We start from the raw sequence: 24,637 nt of genomic DNA, 5'->3' as shown, positions 1-24,637 counted from the left end.
TGCCCTGCAGTTGTAATTTGCCCCTCCAGTTTGAATGTGTGCACCTTCTATGCCTACACACACATATATTTTTAAAGCTGAGAAAACTATGCCCTGGACCAATTCCCAACACCCAGGCTCGCTCCCGCCGCCCTCTGCTTTGCTTCTTCCCTGAGTTAATTTCCAAGCACACATTTATAAGCCAGGGGTCTGAGGGCTAACAAAGCAAAGGCATACATGACAAACCCAGCCCTCGGCTACACCGGCTCACCCTGGCAACCACTGCTAGAAAAATAGGCAGCCTGCACTGCAATTTGCTACGCATGCAGCCATCCCATTCTTTCTCGGGTCCACGGTACTCTGGCCACAATAATTTGTTGCGTTACACACTACACATATTTCACAACTGCAACATAAACACACCAAGGTGCTAATTTGGCAGTGGAGAATACGACTCAGGCTTCAAAGTCCGCCAGTAGATTAGTCATTAAGCCCCTGAAGTAAGGCAGAATTGGAAAGGACGGAATAGTGTATGAGCCTTTTTTTTCCTTGCTCCTTTCTTCACACCAGTTAGGGAGTTCTGGAACTCACTATTATTCTATGGAACAAGTTAACATGAAAATGAATACTGCCTGAAGACTGACCAGTACTTTCTGAAAGCTTTCTCATTGACGGTATGGCGATATTTGCTTCTGTCGGGGTTCAGAAGCCACTAAGAGAGGGCCATGAGATAGACATATTAAAGGTAAGACTTCTTACGGTACAAAACGGAAAGGCCCTGGGACTGTGACCCAGATGGGTGATCCTCTGTGCACAAAGTGCCTAAGCCACAGGCATCTCAAGGAGAGCCAAGTGCTATGGATGCATCCCTTATGCCCAAGCCACAACAGTACCCTCAGGAGACCTGCAAGGGGCAAGTCTCCATGCAACTCAGGTCCTGGCGATATTTTTTTGCCAGTAGTCTAAAAGCTCTACCACTTTTCCACTTCCTAAGCAGAGCCACTGGTACTGACACTGTTGTTTCCTGTCTTGAACTTCTAATTATCCACAGGGCCGGAGCAGGAAATGATTCAAGTAGGGTAGGCTGCATGGTTCCCCAGCAGAATTAAAGAGCCCAGGGGCTGCCTAGAGCCCCATAAACATCAGCAGCTTGGAAACTAGCAGGGGGTCCAGGTGGGTAGGGGTGGGAAAGGCAGGCAGGGGGACCTCAGATGCTCTGAGATGCAGTATCGTCCGATGCCTTGGCTACTGTTACTGGTTGTGTGAATGACTACTTATTAAAATATCCTCATGTGGGAGGAAAACACTGGAATGTAGTTTCAACTATAAACAATAAAATAACTGAAAAGGTGGCTGACCTCTAACCGTGAGGACGCGGCAGTGATGTTTTGGCCCAAGTTGGGGGGCCAAGAACAAACAGACTATGATAACGTGGCAATCTGACGGATGCCCTGGCCACCCCCAGTGACCTCTTGGTGGTCCTCACAGCTAATGTCTCGGTGAAACCATACAGTGTCACCAAATCGATTTAAAGGGAGGCTCTTAAATGCTTTGATTAAACAACAGAAGTTATTGGGAAAAGCCCCCACAGAACTTTGTAGTGAGCCCCCAGCCTGAGAGAAAACACTGTTAAAGCAAGTGCAGGAAGAAAGCAGCATACACTTGTTAGTGAAACAACAGGGCCTGGAGACGGCCCATGGCAAAGAGATTGCTGCCCAAGCACAAGGACCTGAGTTCATTTCCTGGAACCCGGTACAAAGCCAGGCCTGAGGCCTGGAGGGAGGGCTCAGAGGCTGAGCACCCATATTGCTCTCGTGCCTAAGTTCAGTTTTTAGCACCAGTGTGCGGAGGACTACAACTGCCTGTAATCTGGCCCTTCGGACCTCTGTGGATACCTGAACTCTTGTGAACACCCTCATTTCCGTGCGTGCAGGAGCTTGGAAGGCGCCTGCTAGGTTTGCCCAGGAACTTCCTGCTCACAGAAATAGGGCTTATTGTTAACAAAGCTTTGGCTGAGTCTACCCCACTGTGCCAGGTGGAAAGGCATCCAGTTTCCACAAGGAGGATACTGGAAACCCTTCTCTTGAAAAATGTTTCTCCTCTCCTTATGTTGTGTATCTACCCCTCTCCCCATACTTCAGGACACAAGGCCAACTTCAAAACCAAGGCTTACATTTTGCATAGTGAGTTCCGGTGCCCTGTGTGACCAGAAACAGGATCTTCATCGCTCAAGGATGCACTTCCATTTCCTGCTCCGCCTAGGAGAGAGCTGAGTGGCCCAGGGCGTCTCCCAACTAAGGCAGTGTGGGAGCTGTGGGGTGTTTCACCAATCCAAACAGTACTACAGGATGAAGGAGTGCAGGGGTAAGCTTTGACTCACTAATCCATGCCACAACCCTAGGTCAGCACACAGACCATACACAAACACGGCTCCTTCTGCCATAGGTCACAGAAAAGTCTCTGTATCATACTCCATGACATAGAAGCAGGTGTTCTTTCTTTTTCGGGGTGTGTTTGTATGGGCATGTGTTTCTCTTTCTTTTTTTTTATTAATTAATTCAATTTACATATCGATCATAGGCCTCCCTCCTGTCCTCCTAGTCCCACCTCCTTCTTCTATCTCCCCTCCCCTATTCCTCATAATAGGGGAGCCCTATCCCCAGAGCATGTGTGTTTCTGTGTGCACAAGTGCAGGTGTGTCTCTGTGTAGTGTGTGTGTGTGTGTGTGTGTATAAAGGTTACCCTTGGGTTACTCAGGAACTCCATGCAGAAGTTCACTAAGTAAAGCTGGCTGGCCAACTGGCCCCAGGGACCTGTCTTGCCTCTATAGCACTGAGATCATAAGGGCGTGCCACCTCGTCTGTTTAATAACAAAGGTTCTAGGATTTGAACTCAGGTCCACACGCTTACAAGACAATCAGTGTACTATCTACCAAGGTTTAAAAGCTTTCCTAACAGTTGCTATTCTTGCATGACAAGGTTTCATTCTTTTAATTAAAAGTCATATGGTTTATCATGCCCCTGGTCCACAGATTCTTTCCTTTGACATCAAATACCTAACTGTCAGTGTCTTTGCATCTGGGTCTTCTGGTACAGGCAGCAGCACAGGTAAATTTACCTTCGAAGCACTGAATAAAACCAAAATAAAGCAAAGCAAAGCAAAACAAAACAAAACAGAAAAAGAAAAGAAAACGCAATCCTAATTGGCAAAATTGGAAGAGCTCATGCATTATAAACTAAATTCAGTCTGCTGGACTGTTAAATCTGTGGGGAAAATAACTTTGAGAACCACGAGTGCAGCTGTGATCACTAACCCACATGGTGGTCGGCCAGCCATGGCAACTGTGGACCAGACACAGCGTTCAGCAGGGAGGTTTCTGCAGTGCTGTAGCACTGAGTTTACGGCAAGGGTCAAGGCTTTTTCTTTTTCTTTTTTCTTTTTTTTTTTAAATCTTCTTCTGCTTGGCATAAAGCCACTAGCTATGTGGAAAAAGTCTCCAAACACCAAAAAGCTGTTTATCTTTGCTAGAAAGCACAGCCTGCTACTGCTGATGATCAAAAAAAAAAGAAAAGAAAAAAAAAGAAAGAAAAGAAAGAAAGAAAGAAAGAAAGAAAAGACAGAAAAGGAAATACATATCAGATAAACAAAAGAGATGGATGGAGTGAAGTTTAACTATTTCAGCAAATACTGTCTTGAATAGCCATGGGTTTCGGGAAGAAGGACAATTGTGAGATTTTTAAAAGAATTTTTTTTTTTTTTTTTACATTTTTAAGTATGAGTACGTGTGAATCTGTTGGTAGGTGTGTGTACATGAGCATAGTTGCCAGCTGGAGAAGTTATAGGTGAATGATCAGCCATATCATGTAGGAGCTAGGGATCAAATTCTAGTCCTCCCTGGAACAGCAGTAAGTGCTGGCAACCACTAAGCCATCTCTCCAGCCCCAAAGAACGAATCACTTTTATTTTATGTATATGCCTGTTTATCCTGCATGTATGTATGTATGTACGCTACATGCGTGCATTGTGCCTGGAGGTCAGAAGAGGGTGTCAGATCCCCTGGAACTGGAGTTACAGATACATGTGAGCCACCATGTTGGTACTGAAAACTGAACCTGGGTCCTTTGCACGAGCAGCCAGCGAGCGCTCTTCACTGCTGAGCCATCTCTCCAGCCTCTACTTGGGCATTTTTGAAGCTAATTATCCTTGTAAGAAACTCTTTCATAAGAAACTGTATGATTGATTACTTAGTGCAGAGATGACATCTTTGGCTTGCTATGATGCTTAGAATCTAAATTTACCCCAAACCGCAGTGTGCCTGTGATGGCATGCGTGGGTGGCAGGGGTGGGATTCTCTCTGACTCCCAAGGGTTTTTGCCTTTTCCTACTTGCAGGCGATGTTAGAAAACCATTAAGCAGCAAAACGTGAAAAATCACAATCTTGTATGATATTTGCAAATGAGCTGCATTTTTATTGCTCTTCTGGTGTGACCTCAGGAACTTGGCCTTGAAGAACAGAAGAAGGTAATGGAGCCATAAACACAGTAAGATTTCTAAAAACAGTTTATTGGAAATGTGAAACTTGCATTCTCCTAATCAGAGGATGACACCCCTCAGAGAAATTTTCCTGCGCATTATTAAAGTGATATACTGCAGTACTAGTTAGAGCTCCATAACCTTTAAATTGCCTGATTGTAATTAAGGCCACTAGTTTTATTTAGGAAGGTTCAAGGAGGCTCAATTTAAGTTAGCTTAACTAGTGTGAATTTAATGTCACGCTGCCAGAAGGCAGAGGGGCACACTGGTCTGGCTGCTCCACGGCACAGGCAGCTGTGGGCTTGTGTGCCCTAAATTATGTCTAGATTTCAAGATGCTGCAGCTGTCAGGAAGTAACAGAATATGGGTAAACCCACAGCCTCCGGCTAGCACGTACACTTCATTAATCAATCAATCAATTAATTAATTAATTAATTAATTAATTAATTAATCGATTAATTAATTCATTCATTCATTCACATTCTGAATTCTAAGTACATCTGATCACTGATTGTGTGAGGAGAAGGGAGGGTTTTAAGGGTCTCATAACCACTTTCTTAGAAAGGTGGGGGTCAAGGTAATGTCTAAACAGTATCAACAGTTTAAACTGAGGTGCATATGTGACAAAGCTGTGAAAGCAGGAGCGTTATGACCGGGAACCTCTTCAGAGAAAATGTACAGGGAGGAACCTGGGGAGAAAAGAAAGGACACAGTGGAGCACTGAGGACATGTCCACTCCACTAGAAAGGCAGTAACCAAGGATCAAATCAACAGAACCAAACAAAACTAATGAAACGAACGAAACCAAAAACAGAAACAGAGCAAAGAAAGGTGCCTCAGGCACAGACAAGAAATGCAGCAGACGGAGAGGCCTGGTCCACCTTCCAAATCTTACTGGATGTGAGCACACAGCATTCATCTCTGGGCAGAATGCTGGCAATTTTCTGTAGCTCCAACAGCAATAATGATGAATGGATTTCTTTACAGCCACGTGGCTGAAGCAGCCAGCTACGCTACCACTATACAATTAATAACAATAAGCAATTAAAGAGAACAGCAGGTTACAACAAGGAGATGTCAAAATATATTAGCAAAGGAAAATACTGCAGCCACACATTTAAAAGAAAACCCGGTGTGCAGTGTGAGAATCCACGGCAGTATCTTCTTGTACGCTACATCTTAGATGAGGCTGTTATACTTGGGAAAAATGGAGGATGACACAGAACTACTCTAGGGTGATTAGCACCTAGCCAAAACCAAGATATGTTCCCAATGCTCAGCGAAATCAAAAATGCAGGTGGCAAACAGGACTGTCAAGGACAGAGCGCAGTTGCCTGGAAACTCTTCGTTTGGTTCAAGTACTTTCAGAGACCCTAGAACATTTTTTTTTTAATGTAAAATGTTGGCGAATCAGTAAATTAGGGAAGTGTTAGAGAAAGAGGACCAACTCATCCACTTAGCTAAATCCCAGGTCCAGTACGAGAGATGGTGACGTGGGATGGCAAAGACAAAGATGGATCCAAGGGGCTTCAAGGATAGCCCTGCCTAGCCAAGACAGCGAGCTGCAGGTTCAGCGAGAGACCCTTCCTCAAAAAATACAGTGGAGATCGGCGGAGGATGCATCCTAAGGTCAGCATCGGACTTCCGTACGCATGGGGCTATGCACATCTGTAAAACACACACACTCCCATGCACACACTCCCACCCAAATCTCTCCTCCTTAAGTAAAGAAGTTTGAGCAGCTAATCAAGCCAGTTACTGTTTTCCTATTCTCTTATTGCTGCGCACAAAGCTGTTGGTGTTTCTATGCCACGTGGCTCCTCTGCTCCCAGGCCAATCAAGGGCCGAATTCATTCACTCAGTCTCAAGCCGTCTATCCTAAACCATGTCTCCAAGCTCTTTTCTCCCACCAGAAAGGCAAAGTCTTAGCAAGTATGTGAAAACTGCTGAAGAACTGAACATTTAGTGATGGAGAGTTAGAATGCCACCACCCCCCCTCCATCTCCAGACTCACCAGTTTGATCTGATCTATGAATCTGAAGGAAGGAAACATTTCTGACTGTAAAACTTGTGAGTTAGCAGCCCAGTCCTGATGCTTCTAAATGCTGGTAAGCCAGCGATATCATTAAATCATCACTTGAACCCAGTGGGGGCTGAGCTTCAGGGCTCCTTCAGAGAGTTAGAAGTTTTCAGAGACAAAGACTGACTGCATTTGACTATACCAACCTATATTTCTAAGTACCCGAACCATTCTAAATTGAGTATTTGGGCAAATACCAAGAATGTGTATATTTTCTAAAATGTGCGCTTTACCTATTTATGGAGAACTGGTTGGCACAGCATGCTTCTAGCCTACTTTTCTCTTTAGGGCACCATAGTGGATACAGCAGCATATCTAGATACACTATGCTGAAAGGAAGGTGTTACTGGCATACCAATGACTCACACTAATTTGTGTACTTCTGCTGTCTCCCATCAGTCAAGATCAATGTAAAGGACAGAGCTGGTGTGTGTGTGTGGTGTTGACAGAAAGAGAGAAGTTGACAGAAGGAGGAACAAGGAAAGGAAGAAAAGCAATGGTTTCTGTTTCCTTTCTACTTCTTCTGAAGTACAAGGAAGAAATAAATGCCTTTAGGTGATTTCTTAGGTCAAAAACTAGAGCTACAGATGGTGGAGGAAATAAGGCTCACCGGAAAGCACAGGCTAGTTACAAGTATGATCTGTTAAATGAAGAATGAGACATAATAATTATGTGTAGCTCTTTCTCAGATATAATTTCTTATATTACTTTCTGTAAAGCTATTAAATATTTCTCAGACTATAATGCCAAATTATAAAGATGCTTTGGGCACAATAAATTTTTAATCCTCTATCTTTATGACAATTTTTCTAAGACCGGAAGCAGCTCATTCAAGATGTATCTTAAAATTTTAAATACTGTATACTGTGTCAATATACAGGAAGCAGATAATGAATCTCCTCACACGAGAGGAAACTCTATTGAGGTAATGTCACTAAACTGTCTATTGATGGCCTTACACATTTTATATATTTATAGGCTCTACTTTGCCTCCAAGATGCAAGATGCAAGCAGCATAGAATTCCAATGCGCTCTTAAGCAATCTAAAGTAGAATGCATGGGTCTACAACTGTAAAGTTTGTGTTCTTTCTGAAGGGATGCCATATTTGGCTGACTTAACAGTTTCTTTCTTGGAAAGGCACAGCACAAAAGTCTAGGTCAGTCAGAGATCAGCATGGGAGTTCTTACATTTGACAATCCAGAAGAAAGCTAAAACATTAGACAATCTGGTGACATATGGCTGTGCTATATATTCCAGGTAAGATCTGAACTGTACTAACAAGCACATTTCTCCGGTCTTCTGCCCTGAATATTGGGGAAAAGGTAGTCTACACATTCAAAACAGTCATTAAATACAGATTAAGTGCATTATACAAATGTTTAAAAAAAAAACTAAATTGAGTAACTATTTTCAGTCTATCTTAAACTAATCACCATAACTTAGCACACCTATGTATTTATATTGAGAAAAAAAATAATGACAATACATTCTCAGGATAGGAAGAAAGAGAATGTAATTAAATGTTGCTTCCAATTACAGCAAAGACTTAGAAAACAGGGCTGGGGAGAGAGCTCATTTGGTAAAGCCTTGCCTTGCAAGCATACAAAGCAGTATTGGATCCCCAGAATCCATGTAAAAAGGTGGGCATAGTGACATGCACTATAAACCAAGTATTGGAGAGGTGGAGACAGGAAGAGCCCTGGGTTGCTGCTCAGCCAGCAATATACCCTGACACACACACACACACACACACACACACACACACACACACACACGAACGAGCGAACCACATAATCTCAGAGAATGAGACCCAACTGTAGCTGTCTCCTTGGAAGACTGATGAGAGGTTGGTGATGGGAGGTGAGTTAGCAGCCCTGGCAGTCCTCTTCTTCTTTCCCTACCCACATGGTAGGATGGTATCATGGGGCAACTCTCAAAAGGAAAGCCCAGGCCCAAGAAGAGGTAGCACAAGGGAGACCCGGAATCTGGGCCTCTCCTCTTTGCTGTGGTGGCCAGATGTCTTGCCTTACGGTGGTGACAGTAGGAAAATTCCAAGTCAAAGAAGTCTCAGTGGCCTCCAAGTCACTCAAGTAGTTCTAAACATGACCTCCTCTGCTGAAAGGGACCAGGCTCTGAGGTCAGGACAACACAACTGTTAAGCACAAGAGGATGCATAGAGTTTCTATAGGTGTCAAACATACACCTCCTCTTTTTTCCCTATAATGAAGGCACGCTTTTATTCTTCTAATGACTCCCTGCTACATTCCCCTCTGTGTAGCTCTACCTGAGGAAGACTATATGCATCACAATGATTACTTACATTTCTACATCTTCCACCATTTCCACAGAGTGTGCATGGGACGGCGGGGTGAGAGCTCTAAACACAAATGCACAGTTACTCTTCAGAGGATAGATTGTTTCACAGGAAGCGCCTGATTGACTTGCTCAGTCACACCAGTAATTACTGGTAAAGCTTGGTTCAAATCTGCATTTAGGTCCAAGATTAAGGGGAAGAAAAATAATCAAATGTCACTTTGCAGCCAAGTTTTTACTGAACTCATCAATGTTGGTTTCCTGGGACCCTTGGCGTGGAAGGCAGGAGACCACTGAGTAGCTTGCAGTGCTAATGTTTAGTTGACACAGTGAAATGGAACAAAGCTCTCAAAAGCACACTTCCATTTTCGACCTTTCAGGCTAGCTTGTTGATCCATTTCGATGTCTCTTTAAATTTACACTGAGAACAAAAATATGACATTCAGTTTTTAGTCACTGTTCCAATTGTTATTTTTCATTCATTAAGAGTTAGTTGAACATGTGGCACTGAAGAATCAGAGTAATTCAAGGAGAAACAACATCTTGAGATTTTGCTGCTGTGGGTAAGAAAACTGATATGATCCATTAACAAAACAAAATCTGTTTCTCACGATCCAAAATGCCATTATTTTCAGGCTGCGTGAAACTAGGCAGAATCGTTTGTTTCCCCACAAATGGTACCAGTTACGGGGCTGTTTTCTCTTCTTCATGTGGGGACTTTCACATAGACCTTTAAATATAACTTATGGCGTTGATTTGGAAAATACCAAGAAAATGCTGCTCCAAGAACTGGAGTTGAATTAAAAACAAACAAACTCTCCCTGGCCCCGAGAAACATAAATAAAAAGTTAGATTTCCCCGTACTATGTTTGATTGCATTAATTGATGTTTAAGAAGTGGCTGAAAATGGAGGCAGGCCTAGCAGTGGCATTTTCTTTTCCTAAGTCACAATGGTAGCACACCACGAATGGTACCCAAACCTCCCCAGCTGCGGCTGCACGCTCCCACTCTGGCAGCTCAGAGCATACACGGTGCAGTCTCCACTTCCACATCCAGTTTTGCAAGCACAGAAGAAACAGGTCACAGATGCAGTTCAGCCCACTCTCCTACGGCTTAAATATACATTTCTGATAAACAGAAAGATGTGGAGTGGTCAAACACTGTTTTTATTCTCCTCAGTATGCTAAAAAAAAAAAAGTCCTCTTATTCTAACACGGGGCTTGGGCTTATATGTCACTTAGACTATGGTTACTCCTAGGTCCAGTTTTGTAATCTGTCACTTTTTCTGCTGCTATAGAAGCTGCTTAAACCAGGGGAGGGACCACACAGCACACACATGGGCAAACACAGACCTCTACCATAGGCCTAAACCATTTCTACTGTAGCGGGTGAAGCAGTGTGTATAAAGCCTGTCGCAGGCAGCCTCACTGAGGCCTTTCTTCCCATGAAATCGGATGGCAGAGGATGAGCAACTCAGACTTTGGAAAGGTTCAGAGCCACGCAACTCTGCCACTCACGGGCTATGTCATCCCATATGCATACTACCGCCATTGTGCCTTAGCAGAAACACTAATGCAATGGGAGCATCAAGGTTCAACCAAGTGGCATACATCAGGATTAAAGGATGAAATTACATGCCTGCCTGCTTGTCTGTCTGTCTATCTATCTATCTATCTATCTATCTATCTATCTATCTATCTATCTATCTATCTATTATCCATCCATCAATCTATCAAGTGTCTAGTGGACAAAGACTATAGTCAATGTTATTCATTCTTGGTTTTAAGCACTAAGCAAATGTTCCTTTAGGTATTGCAATGTTTTTATGATTGCTTTCAGTCTTTAAAATTCATTTATTTGTTTCATTCCCATCTATTTTTCCTCCTCTACGCCATATAGAGTCAAAATGGGGAGACACAGCTAAGTTTTATGGGGCAGAGAGGGGCCTGTATTGCAGTACGGCTATAGGCAAGAAGGATGGTAGCCGTGGCTACACAAAAGCCACAATCCTCTCTGTGGGCAGGTGGCAGCCTGCTCAAGGCAGTTCTAGGGGTTTTCAGGGCTTGAGGGGCAGACCTGCCACAGTAGCCACAGGTTGAGACACTAATGCAGACACTGTCCAGAATGGGACGCAGCTGGTGACAGCGTCACAGCTTCAGCTGCCTCCTGGGAAGGGGTTTCCTAGTCCTGCCACTGAGGCTCACACGCTGGCCATCCCTCTAGACATGTGGGATCATTTTGGTAAATGCAGCAGAGACCTTCTGTTAGTTTTTAACCGTAACCCAGACATTTATGAGAACTCTCAGCATATGGTAATGATAAACTTTTAAAAAAAATACCCAGAAGATGTTGATGCTGTCAGGTTACCCACTTTTGAAAATCCCTCCCTCTGAAGGCACAGCCAGCAGCAGCTATGACTATTTTGTTCCTTCTTCCTCCTCCCGACAGTGTGTTAGTTTGTGTGGCTGTAAGAGAGAAAGCATGTTAGAATGCATGTGTGTTTGTGTATGAGTGAATGTATGTGTAAGAGAGAGTTTGCTTGTATGTATGTGTGTGAGACTGTGTTTGTGTATAAGTGAATGTGCATGTGTGTGTGTGTGTGTGTTGGGGATTATGAATTGTGTGGATGGGCTGAGGGAGAAACATTTAGCCAATCTAGCATTAGCTAAACACATACATCATAGACATTTGTTGAGCTAACATAGATGGAATGGACTCATTTCCAACCTTCCCTTCTCTCACTGAGAATTACCTTTGCCCTGACTTTTGGCCATACCTTCTAAGGTTCTTACAGCACATTTTTCATTTTCCCCAATATGCGTTTTATCTCCCCCTTCAGGGTAAATGACTCTCAAGTTTTCTCATTATCTTGATCAATTACAAGGGTTGTTCTCAAAGCACCTGTGTTTGGTTTTTAGCTGAATGGATGGATGAAGGGAAGGAGTCTGGAAGAGAGAAGCAGGGAGGTCAGGAGATCCTCTGATAAACTTCCTGGGCTACGACGGATGTCCACCTGCGGATTGGAAACTCATGGCTGATTCTTCCCTGTAACTCAGTCAATGAACAAAGAGACCTGCCATCATGCCAGTCCCAGGGCAAGCCATTTGTCCACCTCTCTGACTTCTGTCCAGCCTCAAAGTTAAAAAAGAAAAGCAGCCTTGTGTTCAGACTTGTCCCTCATATTCATTTCCATCCAAAATAAAATACTTTATTCCTTTTTCTTGGCAGGCTGCTTTCTGCCTGTTCTGTTCAACCTCATTTTCCCTTGACAAGCTGCAAAATAGTGGTTGGGCCTGCCCCATGCATGCTACACTTAGTTCCATCGTTTCTCAGGTATTGACCTCTCCTTAGTCCTGCCAGCTTGCCTTTGTCTTACATTTTTATGTCTCCAGTAGAGAGAATGGGATAAAAAGAATGGCCTTAATAAGTGCTTGAAGGCTACTGTCTTCCATTGGCCTCACAGGGTCCCTGCTAAGCGGCGGGCAATCCAAGCTTCCTTTCTTCAGAATGCCACCTCTTTGTGACCTCTAGAAATGTTAGGGGACATTAGAAGGGACTGTATTAAAAACAATTCTGGGGACCAATCTGATTTTAAGAACTCAATAATAGCTAAGGAAATATAAATTTACAAAGCTCGGTAGGAACTATCAGCATTGGGCGTCTGCAATAATGGACTTGTCTCTCAAGACCTTTTCTGTCCTAATCAACTACCATGATGTCTGAGCAGCTGTGCTAACAAAATGAACACTGCCGGTCAGTCAGTCAGTGAACATCGCAAGGGACAAGAGAAAGGTGCCCAGCCCTTCGTGCCACGTGGTGCCCATGCTCTTCAGGGGCTCACGTGCCTGGTCATTAGCCTCTCCGACTCTCGCTTTTCAAGGCAGAGCTCATGCCTTCTCATTAGCACTGAATTCCCTGCCTCCGAGAAGAGCCCAGATGTCAGGCAGGCCTGACCCAATATCTGGCTGATCAGCTGCTGTTTACCTTCATAAGCCTGAGGTTTTTAGTACATCTTGAGCTGAGGCAGTGGGATTCTTCTGTGGCTCTCCTTGTCAGGGCTAAGTAATGGAATGCACGACAGGCTCACAAATGACCCAAGCCCATAGCCGCTGATCTGTATTAGGAGAGGGCTGCTGTTTTCCATGGGAAGCCTCCTAAAGGACAAAGGGTCCAGACTGCTTCTCTGGAAAGGAAATCTGCAGGAGGCTGTGGTCCCTGAAACAACCCAGCATGCCTCGGCACATGCAGCCTGGGGCAAATGGTCCACACTCCAGTCCTCTTCAGAGAACGTTCTTTGTATGGAATTAAATAAATAAGTAAAGGCGTGCATCCCCATATGCATACATACATACAAATATGAAATGCATCTCTTTAATAATCGGAAGAAGTCGTCTCAGCTCCTGGATGAGGCTGTCATTAGGGGCCTGTGACAAAGGGACCTGTGGGTTTTCTCGGTACCTTTGATCTGCATTATGAAATGTTAATGTCCATCCCATCGGAGCCCTTCTAGAAGGATGCCCTCTCTCTGGCAAGGGTCACTCCTGCCCACTGCAGCTGGCACTTACCAGCTCCACATCTGGGTTAAGTGCTGACTCTGGGCCCATGCCCAGGAGCACTGCCATTTTTTAAAACAGAGGTTGCTCAATTCCTAAATTAAAAAAAAAATGTATTGATGATAAAGAGCCTAGTCTAGATGAAATGGTGGCCTTTCAGAAAGAGCGCCCTCCCAGCCTGCCTGGGAGCGTGCTGCATGCATTTACTACCTGAAACTTTCCTCCCAGCGTTTTGTCTGTGCTGGGGGCTGGGGCCTGGGGGCTGGGGCAGTGTCCGTAGAATCTATAATGTTGTGTTGATTAGGTGGGAAACAACCAGAAGCACATATTTTGATATCTCTATTAGCAGCCTGTTCATGTCTAACTGCAAAACTTGGTTGCACTTCTTTCACCATCTTTGCCCAAGACAGACCAGTAAACACAATTCCTCTCTCTATAATTAGCCTTTTCTCTCAGGGCCCTGAAGTAAGTCTGCATGCCGTAGATTTAATATCCAGCGCTATATCCATATGTGCTGCCCTTGCCTGGTCCCAGAGCATATAAACTCCCCTATTAGCAGCCTTGACTGCTTAATTATGCAGATTTTTTTTGTACCCGCCTGCCTGTAAAATTACTGTGTCTAACCTTTTTTTTCCCCTTTCTTTTTTTTTTCTCTCTCCCTCTTTGCACCATGCTGGCCATTCTAATGAAATCGGCATAGGAGAAGGGCCTGATTTGCAGTTACGGAGGCTGGATCGCACTGGCAATCTGTCCTTAGTGGGAGTCACAAAAGAAGTCAAATGCCTTCATCTGGTTCTACCCTATCATCCCCAAGGTGATTGAGTTCACTTCCCGGTGCTTCCCAAGTTTTCCTCAGGCTGTCCAATCAGCAGGTCCACCAGGGAGCCCGGCCTAGCTTGCAACAGTCTCTGAATCTAGTTACAGCCCCACCAGGGACAGTCAACCACCCACCCCCAAGCCTTCAGATGAAAACCTTTTCTAACAAGGCCGCCCAGCGCCAATGAAATAACACACATCTGCATATCCACTGGGTCCCATGTTTCTTGTGCTCATGGATTATGTATCTTGCAGCCTCTAATAAAGAAATGCAGTTCTTTGTTTAATGTTTATCTTGTGCTTGTTAAGCAAATGCTAATGTTGTATCAGAATGCTTTAGTGCTATTTGGGTTTTGGGTGATTTACTACAAGACAATCTGCTGTGAAGTAAATTTAGAGAGGGAAAAAAAGGGGGGAAATCATTCGGGTTGAAAGGGAGAAAGGAAAAGGTCTGACAGGAAATCAAGGAAAAGGAAAGAGAGCTGGTGAGAATGACGAAGTGAGGGTGTATACTCTAGGGACACAAGATAGAAGCCTGAGACAGAAAGGTGGCTGGAGGGATGAATAAACGGACAGACAGACATATGACAGACAGACACATTCAGAGGTGGAGCTAGCGGAGAGTAGAGCCTCCTGCAAGTTCCTTAGTCCCAGGCTGACATGCTCACTCCATCACTGGACAGTCTGAAACTGAGAGCCAGAGAACAAACCTAGGGCGATTTCCAAAAGCGATGAGATGAGCAAGTCCCTCTCTCAGTGATAAGGTAAACAGTGTCCTGAAGGGTAAACAAGAAATAAAAACAACGACAACCCTTTTTGTTGTTGTTGTCGTCTGCCTTTGTGCCCTAACAGTTAGCACTGTGCATTGTTATTCACAGACCACAGGGAAGCCCTAAATTTTATTGTTCATGCCAAGCTCCGCTAGAAATAGGCAAAAATAATCAGCGCTCCCCTCCTCCCAGTTTCAGAGAGACGTGGGGGCTGGGGAAAGGAAGAGAGGGTGGCAGCTTGAAAGCTGATGGATGGATGTCCTTTATTTACCCTTTGGCAAGGCGGCCTGTGGAGAGCCACAGTGCAGACCTTTGCTGCCTGCCTCCAATGCTGTGGTGCCGGAAGGGAAGACGACGTGTCATCCTTACACGCAGAGGACATAGTTCCGCCATCGCCACATGCTTGCCAGGAGAGGCCAGACACACAGTGCTCTAACACAAAACCGGGGATACTCAAGTCTACGTTTTTTTAGAAATGGAGCTGTTGACAGGATATGTAGTGAACGAGGCCCCAGATTTCTGCATTTTACGGTACAGAAAGACTAACTGACCAGAGGTAATGATGGAGGACGGATGGCGGGTGGGCTAAATGAGCACACTGCTAGGGCAGTACACTTGCGCAGTCCTTTCCTTTTCCCTTCACTTTCTACTTCACTGAATAAATCAATACATTTCCAAAAGGATGATGAAGCTCTACGTGGGTAAATGAAAAGCAAACACCCACCACACAAACACACACTCTGTCAAGTGGAAATTACAGCGGCACGCAGGAGCGCCATGTTAGCTGTCTTCTTGGGTAAACATCTCGATCCTTAGCACACAGTAGAAGCTGAGGATACATTTGGTCTCCATGATTAATGCAACTAATTACAAGGACCCTGGTTCTTCAGGGTACCTTGCCAGCGTCACAGAACAAGTTACAAGTTTTAGTTGCTCTTTCGGAAAATACATATTCAGAACACATGGCGGGGACTGGGAAGATGCTCAGCTGGCGAAGGGCCTCCCACACAGAATGAGCAACTCAGTTCCATCACGAGGGTCTGTGCAAAGAGCTGGGCATGAGGTGTGTCCTATCATCCCAGATTTGGGGAGGCAGAGACAGAGGATCCCTAAGACTTGCTGGATAGCTAGTATACCCCCAAGTTGGTAAGTGTCTGGATCAGAGAGACCCTGCCTTAGGAAATAAAGTGGAGAAAGGCCCCAGATGTGAACCTCCAGCTTCCACAGACACAGATGTGCATGCAGTGTCTGCTCTCTTCCTTTTTGGCTATATTTTAAAAGATCTTGTTTGTTTCTTCCTCTGAGCATTATTTTTTTTTCTTGACATATATGTGGCTGTCTGATGGCGCCCTGTTGATGCACAAAGGCTGATATCAAAGACATGTCAGTGCGGAGGCATTACAATTAGACAGCTAAGGGTTCCTCCTGCCACCAAAATCACTGGAAATCAACTGTGCAGCTCTCTGAAGTGCTTCCTCCGAAGTCTCTGCAGCCTAAATTTGCTTGGAGCCTAAATAAAGTTGGCCATGATGATGTTCTTTAGTGACATCAAGGCATAGAAGGAGGTCGATGCCATGCAGTTCAAGCTCATCGTATCCCTAAATCACATCCCCTAGCAGTGATTGAATGCAAGAGAGTGGGATAGGGACATTTGGATGTTCAGGAGCCTATGTAGACACAGCTTGCGTTCACATGAAGCCTGAATCCTGTGGATTCACGAAGATTTCAACCTAGCATATTTACTTAATCTCTTTCCCATCCTGACCAGACACCCAGCATTTAATCACTACTAGTGAATGTGACTTAGGGATATAATGAGATTGAGCCATAGGTCATTGACTTCCTTCAATGACCTGACGTGGTCAACTTCATTTAGGCTCAAAGCAAACCATACTGTGGAAAGGTTTCTCTCTTCATCATCTTAGGTACTTGATGCCCACTTGGGCTATTATTAGAACTGGAATTTAATGTATCTTTTTTCCCTTTAAATATAACAGAGGATCAAAAGGACAGAAAAAGGAAATCGATGGCACATTTTATTAGCTGGTTCTTACTCCTACAGAATGCATACGTGAATCATGGGTTTTGCTGATCGTAGCCTGTTACAAACACTCTCTAAATAGTGAACAAAGAGCACATGTTTCTTCTCAGAGACTTGGAGGACCGCCCACTCTAATAGCATTAATTCATAGCACAACCTCCAAAGCACCCTGTGCTGTCCTGTACAACCTCCACTGTATACCTAAAGAGCACAGAGTTACCAAGATACTGGAAAAATGACCTTTGTTTATTCTGTATCTTTTGCCTTTCCCAAAGAAGCCATGTTAGAACACTGGATGCTTAGAAGCCTGGAGCCTGTGTACACACAGGGTGCCTTCATGCAGAACCTGACTCCAGTAGATTCACAAAGAATTCAACCTAGTAAATTTATTTAGTGCCCTCACCTATCTCCTGACCATACACCCCAGCATTCAATTTAGCATGCAGAGGAGCCTTTAGGACTGCAGAGGTAAAAGATCCAAAGTGGACACAGGACCTCAGCTCAGTTCTGTGACTTTAGGTGACCAAGGTGATTCCGGAACAATGGGTAATGTGATGCTGGGGTCTTCCCCAGAGGTACCAGGGCAAAAGAGGGAAGATTCAGCTGCTAAGAATTTAGATGCAGAAAGGGATGAGTCCGAGGTGCCATCTGGAAATCATGTGAAATGACCCAGCAGTCTTCAGCCCAAGCTGCCAATGAAATGAGTCTACAGTGCAAATCAGAGAAGGAATTGCTTGAGAGTTATGGGGTAAAAAATTTTTTTTTTTTTTGGCAGGGGACAGGGAGGGATTAGAATTAAACAGTAGTTAGTACTAAGGATGAAAGATATTCTATTTGAGAAACCTCTGGGAACTACTTTATTCAAAAAACAAACACTACATTGTTATGGTCTGAAAAAGAAATATGGCGGGTCCCTACTAGTGTTGAATCCTTGGTCTCTAGATGGTGGTACTATTTTGGAGGTAATAGGACTTGGCTAGAGAAAGTCTATTACTAGGGACCCATCCTTGATGCCTGTACTTTGACATGAGACACTTCTGATTACCTGCTTTCTGATTGCCAAGAAGTAAAGAAATTATGCTACCACATGCTCCTGCCATGATGTTCTGCCTAAATGCATGGGGCTCGGTGACCATGGGCTGAGCCCCACTCAAACAAAAAGCCAGAATAAACGACTCCACCCTTAAGTGACTTCTATCTGGTATTTTGTCATTGTGGATCAAAGCTAGCCGGCACTCACACTAACAAAATGAAGCATCTCCAGCTAAGTTTAGAATGTAATTTAGAGAGCAGTAAACCAGTACAAAATCTACACTCATTCTATCAGCTAATGTTTTAAACTTGTGGGATAGGGGTTCAACTTTGGAGTGGCAGAATAAGCTTTTACTAGATTAAGCCTCCAGCAGATAAGAATTATAAAATTTGGATAAAGTGTTGAATAAAATATAACAATTAGCTTGAAAGGCACCGTCCTTTGAATGAAAATGAGTCTGGAGAGAAGAAGTCTTGGAAAGGAACCACACATGGTCAATGTTCTTTTCAAGGAAAGTGAGTAGTTTTTCATGGATGTACATGCCAGTATAGCAACAGATAACTAAACATCTTTGTCTTGAAGAAAGGACAGAATTTAGGTTAAGTCCAGGTAGGGAAACCCAGAAAACAAAGCCTACACGTGGGGTGCTAAATACTAAACTGCATATAAACTTACCCCAGATCCCTGGTCAGACCCTTGAGTGTAGGACTGACTAAACACAACCCTCGTAAGATTTTATATGGTAACCCACCATTCAGACTGTGGTCTTAGAGACAGTTTGCAGTCTGACTTGTGCCAAGCTATCTCATTACTAAATTTAAAAAAAAAGAAAAGAAAGTCAGCCCTCGTTGGGGGAAAGTAATAAAATCCAGAACACTTATTCATTACATCCAAGACACAGTGTAAAGTTAGGAGGGAAGGTAAGAAAATGGAAAATGTGATCCATTTTCAAGAAAAAAAAAAAAAAAAAGACAATTCAAATAAAATTAGCATCCCATGATTTTAAAGCAGCCATTAAGGCTGTGCTTCCACCAACAGATGAAACACTAAACAAGCATTCTTACTCTGTCTGGCTTGCCTCTAGGTTGATCTCTGCTTCCTGGTCTCGCTTTAGCCTAGTGAGTAGCTTGGACTCAAGCAAGGCACCACTAGACCTGGATTTCACTTTTTAGTTTTGTATATGATATGAAGTGCAGGGGTCAAGTTTTATTTTTGTTTGCAGACGAAGGCCCAAGTATCCCAGCACCATTTGTATATGAGGCTGACCTTCTTTTCTGTTGAATTGCCCATTGTTTTGTAGAAACTTGGCTATCTGTTTGTAGACACAACTCTGGCCTCTCTGTGATGCTCCCTTTCTTTGTGGGCCTGTCCGCCATAAACATCACAATGCCTTGGTTGTGACCGCTTTCATAGCAGTATCAAAACAGGTCACCTGAGACCTGACGTTTTTGTTTTTTGTTTTTCTCTCTCAAAATTGTTACTTTGTTGTGGCATGGTGATTTCGATTGTCTAGAGTTTATAAGTAAAATTAGAAATAATCCACAACAAAAAAAGAGACTATGCTTCCTGACAGGGAGGGCAGAATACTACTTGTAAATGAGAAATCAGGACTCCCAGCAGAGGAAAAAAAAAGCACCCACAAAAGTCAGTGGACGCAAACACAGATTAACATACGTAATTCATTGGAGGAATCCACAGGGGCAGTCTCAACACATGTGCCACATTGGCACCGAGGCTTCACAATAATCATTCTGCTGGGGAGGAATGATTCTCCTTTAATTTCAGCCCTGCAGAGGCTGAGGCAGGACGATTTTGAACTGGAGGCCAGCCTGGTTTACAGAGCAAGACTCTGTCTCAAAAAAATCTCTTAAGCAAATAAATGTTTATAAATAAATCTACAAGGTAATGGGTGAAATGCCCCAGATCTAGTGAACAACACATGTGTGTAGATATAAGAAACACAGAGAAAGTCAATAAAACACACCAGTTACTCTCAAATAACTGAAAAACAAGATGGAGTTGAAGAAATGATTGCTGAGCACTTATAGTCCAGTGCTTTAGTCTGAGGCAGGAGGACTGAAAGTTCAAGGGCAGTGTGGGCTATTTAGTAAGGTTCTGACTCAAAAGAAAAGAAAACAAACAAACAAACAAACAAACAAACAACAACAACAAAAACCAAACACAATGGCTGAAAATGTCCTCCACTTAGTAGAAGAGGGAATTCTGGGAACACCAGAAAGTAAGTGAACTCAAAGGATGGACCAGGCTAAAGCGAAAGAAAAACCTACAAAACAGCAAAAACCCAAACCACCTACACTCTGATCCCAAGTAAAAGAAAATCCCACCAAACGCCCTTGATGCTATAGGAAAGAGCAGAGACTTGATTCCAGAACTCACTAGAAACAAAACTACCAGCATCAAAGCTCAGAGAAGGCAAGTACACAGTCAGACCATGGGCCATACCTGGCAAAAGTGCCGGTCAGGTTACCAGAGCTAGAAATACCTCCACAGAAAGGGACAGAGATTGCTGCTAACAGGAGTGAAAGGCAAAGAGCAATTCTCCAGCATAATGGAGAGTTAGATGAGGTGAGGTCTCAGGTAGGTGGGGAAGAGTGAGGAGCATCAGAATTTGCAAATAGCTGGTAAACATAGACGGCTGTTAGATTTTCATTTCCTTATTACATGTATGACCACTCAAAGGAATCATAACAACATTGCCTTGTGGGGTTTGCTGCACTTTCAGACATAAGACATATGAAATCTACACAGTTCATGGACACATCCACCTTTTAAAGAAAAGCTAAAAGACAGTACTATGTACACTATGAAAAGTAAAGGAACCATATCGTAATTTTTGGTACAGTCACTAAAATAGCAAGGGTGAAGAGCTTAAGGGGCTGCAGATGTAATGGAATTCCAAAACATCCTGACAATCCAAAAGAATGAAGGAAAGAAGAGAAAAAAATAATTGAAAATTGGAGATCAAAGACCGCACAAGTAAGTAATGGTAGGATTAAATCGAACTATAGTAATGAATAAATTGTACTGAACATTACTTACAGGATGGAGAACATCAGGGTGAATACAAAAGGCAGCTTTAACTACAGGATGTCTATGCAGCTAAATTTTCAATACAAATGTTAAAAGGAAGTGATGCGAAGACTACACACCATGAATATAATATGCATGAGAAAGATTGGGTGGCTACAGTAACGTTAGATTTCAGAATACTCTTTTCAGAGGAAAAGGATATTTCACAATGAAAAATGGGTGAATTGCTCAAGAAGCACACCAACATGTGTGCACCTAAAAAGATCTTAAAATGTGTAAATCCCATACCGACAAAAATGTAAGGAGAAGTGGTTGTGACAGTCACACACCAGCAACTAACACAAGGCCATCTTAAACTGCGGGTGATTATTTCAGAACCTCCTTCTAGCAACTGATAGAAGCACCCGTTCTATCTTACCTGCCAATCACTAGAGAAACAGATGATCCAACAAGACTTTCAACCACCGTGGCCTAATTGATAGCTATAGAACATTATGCCCGACATCTGCAGAACACACACTGTTTTCGAGTGCACATGATCCATTCATCAAGATGGACCATGTGTTCACCCAGAGAACAAGCCTGGGGAAGCTTAACAGAACTGAAAACATACTTGTTGTGCTCTCTAATCACACAGAATCAAATCAGAAATCAATAACCACGATAGCTAGGAAAATCTAAAACATCTGGAATTGAAGAAGCTCATAGCTAAATAATACATGGGTCAAAAAAAAAAAAAAAAGAAAAGAAAAAGAAAGGAAGGAAGTTGGAATACGAAAACTCAGTTTTGCAGAATTTGTTGGGTATGGTCACTGCATTTATTAGAAGGGAACTTACACTGAATAAAAGGAGGGACAAAGTCTAAGGACTTATGTTTTTAAAAAGCTAGAAAAGATAGACATATTAAACCTAAAGTTAGTGTAAGGAAGAAAAGAAAAATAAACCTAGGCACCAATAGATGTATCAACATGAAAAGAATGCAGAGGACCCGGGTTAGGAAGAGTCTTACACCCATTTGATGGCTCTAAAGCTCACTAAAGAAATACGATGAACAACTCTGTACTGACAGATTTGACACAAAATTAAAGAGGAGATTGACACAGCCTCCTGGTTACTAAGGCAAGTGGATTCAGAAGGAAGGAAGGCTAGTGGTTGGTTTGGGTAGTCTTATCGGTAAATTCTAACAACAGTAATGGGAAAAAGAATGCTAACTTAAAAACTTTCAGAAAAGATTTTTATAAAGTCAGTATAACGAAAGCACACAAACCTTATGAAAGTTGCATGCACTATTGCTCTATCTACATTCAGTCACATTCATATACCAAAAGGGTATAATTTTTATATATTGGGGAGATATAAAAATTAAAGGAATTTAAAACAAAGCAGAATTGTTTTCCATTTTTTCCCCCTCTGTATATATATAATAATAAACAGACCAAATTCTTAAAAAATAAAACGTGAGCAGGAATCTTCCTTGACTTTGACTCTCTAGTCACTTCAGGGGCCCCTCCCCCAGCCACCATCTTTTCCCTCTATCTACTGTAAGAAATGGGGTGGGGGAGGGGCAGGGCACCACCACAGAGTTGCTTGTTGAGGAAGGAGGTAAGAAACCTGGAGTCTCATTGGAGGACAGGGAAAGCTACCTAAGGGTTCAGCAGGATGCTGTGTTTCTGGAGACCAGACTTGAACACTCCGTACCTCAACACCCTGCTTGCACCGGGTAGATTATTCAGAGTACTGCTTCAGTCCTGTGGTGGAAATCAGCTCTAACTGAAGAGCTGCTCAGGAACAAGCGATCAACCAATACATTCCTCAAAAGAATCACATTGTGGCCAAGTGTTTTAACTGCTGCTATAAACAAAGCTCAAGGAATACTTACATAAATACAAACATTCAGCATGTAAAAAGATAAATGTCACAATGTCCAACCAAACCTGAAAATATGTAGAAAATGCTGTACATATCCCTATGGTGGGGTGCACAACTTTAGGGAGGCAGAAGTGGGTGGATCTCTGAGTTAAAGGTCAGCCTGGACTACAGAGTGATTTCCAGGACAGCAAGGGCTACACAGAGAAAACCTGCCTAGAAAACAAACAAACTAACTAACTTAAAAAAGAAAAAAAAAATGCCATAATGAAGCAAAGATAGAATTCAATTAAAAGAAAAAAAAAAAAACAGGAATGACATAGACATTAAGATTTGTAGGCAAGAGCATTTCAAAAGATATTCTAACAACTTTTCTATCAGTGTATCCTGTTGCCTACACTACATGTATTCAAGAGGTACCAAAACAAAACAAAACAAAACAAAACAAAAATCAAAAAACCAAACCCCTGGGCATCTTCAGAATGAGTGAGAAGGAGACAGAAAAACTCACATTGAACTAAAAGACTAAAAATATAGCAAAGGGACTTAACTGGTTAGACAGCATGGTGGGGGCTGGGCAGGGACCAGAAGGCTGTAGGTGTGGCTCAGTCGCACACAGGTCCAGGCACAGCACAGTGGCACACACCTGTAGTGCCAGCACTCTGAATCAGGCCAGTCAGTAAACACAGTTTTGCTTTTTTTTTTTTTTTTGATTGAAATGTTGATTGTTTTTGTTTTTCAAATAGAGGGTTAGTTCCTCTTATTGGGTGAAGATTGTTTTCAGATGTGAAGAAAAGCACAAAGTTTAAAACTTTGTGAGTTGCAGAGAAAAATCTACAACTTGTAGTACAAATAGGGTCTTCAAAAGGAGCCTGGAAAACTGATAAGGCTTAGATCCCATTGAGAAATAAAACAAATCCACCTGGAGCCAGTTTAAAGAACAGGAAGGGACAGGGTAGGGTAGCTCACTGTGCTTGGATGTTCATGGGTGCTGGGTTTGCTTAAAGACAAAGCAGGTGACTCAGAATGCCACTCTCCCACTCTTATTAATCAAGCCTGCTGTCAGCAGTGAAACTTGGCACTAACTGTTGAAATTAGGATGAGCTTTGCCTCCATTTGGGATCGGGATGAGTAACAGAGACAGCCAGCCAGCAACCACTTGTGCAAAGGCTCCCTTAAGGCAGACAGATGCAGCATGCTGTGCCTTTGTTATGTAAGTTTCCTTCGACACTTCCCCACACAGGAAGTGGACTGCTGTTAAGCACACTAGATGGCTTTCCATTATTTTAAGTCTTCTAATAAATAAAGCACAGAAATTATAAAGAAAACAGTGTAAGGACATGGAGAGAGAACAGTGGCAACAAAACCTCGCTTTGTTTAAATAGCTCATCTATCTATCCATCCATGTATGTATACATATGTATGTACGTATGTATGTATCTAGGAGTGTGCCTGTGTGTCTGTATACACACATGCGTATACAGTGCCTACAGAGACCAGAAGGGGGCACCAGCTCCCTCTTCTGGGCTGTTTGTTAACTAGCTTGGTTAAAGAAAATTAATATCCTCTAAAGTCTTCGAAGTCAAGGAACCTTCATCCT

At 43.1% G+C, this 24,637-nt stretch overlaps 1 protein-coding gene and 1 long non-coding RNA gene across 3 annotated transcripts in view; one reads left to right on the top strand and one right to left on the bottom strand.

Moving 5' to 3' along the window:
• Positions 1–24,637, bottom strand: part of Znf521 (zinc finger protein 521) — a 280,987-nt gene that overhangs the window by 34,078 nt on the left and 222,272 nt on the right. The window lies entirely within an intron of this gene.
• Positions 516–12,099, top strand: LOC129690183 (uncharacterized). The gene is made up of 3 exons (XR_008722234.1): positions 516–724; positions 2,121–2,343; positions 11,826–12,099. It is a non-coding gene; the product is annotated as an uncharacterized LOC129690183 (long non-coding RNA).

Source organism: Psammomys obesus, unplaced genomic scaffold, assembly GCF_907164565.1.
Source record: "Psammomys obesus unplaced genomic scaffold, mPsaObe1.curated_primary_1811, whole genome shotgun sequence".
Taxonomy (NCBI): Eukaryota; Metazoa; Chordata; class Mammalia; order Rodentia; family Muridae; genus Psammomys; species Psammomys obesus.
Note: the sequence above shows the minus strand (reverse complement) of the source record. Positions and strands in the feature narration are given on the sequence as shown.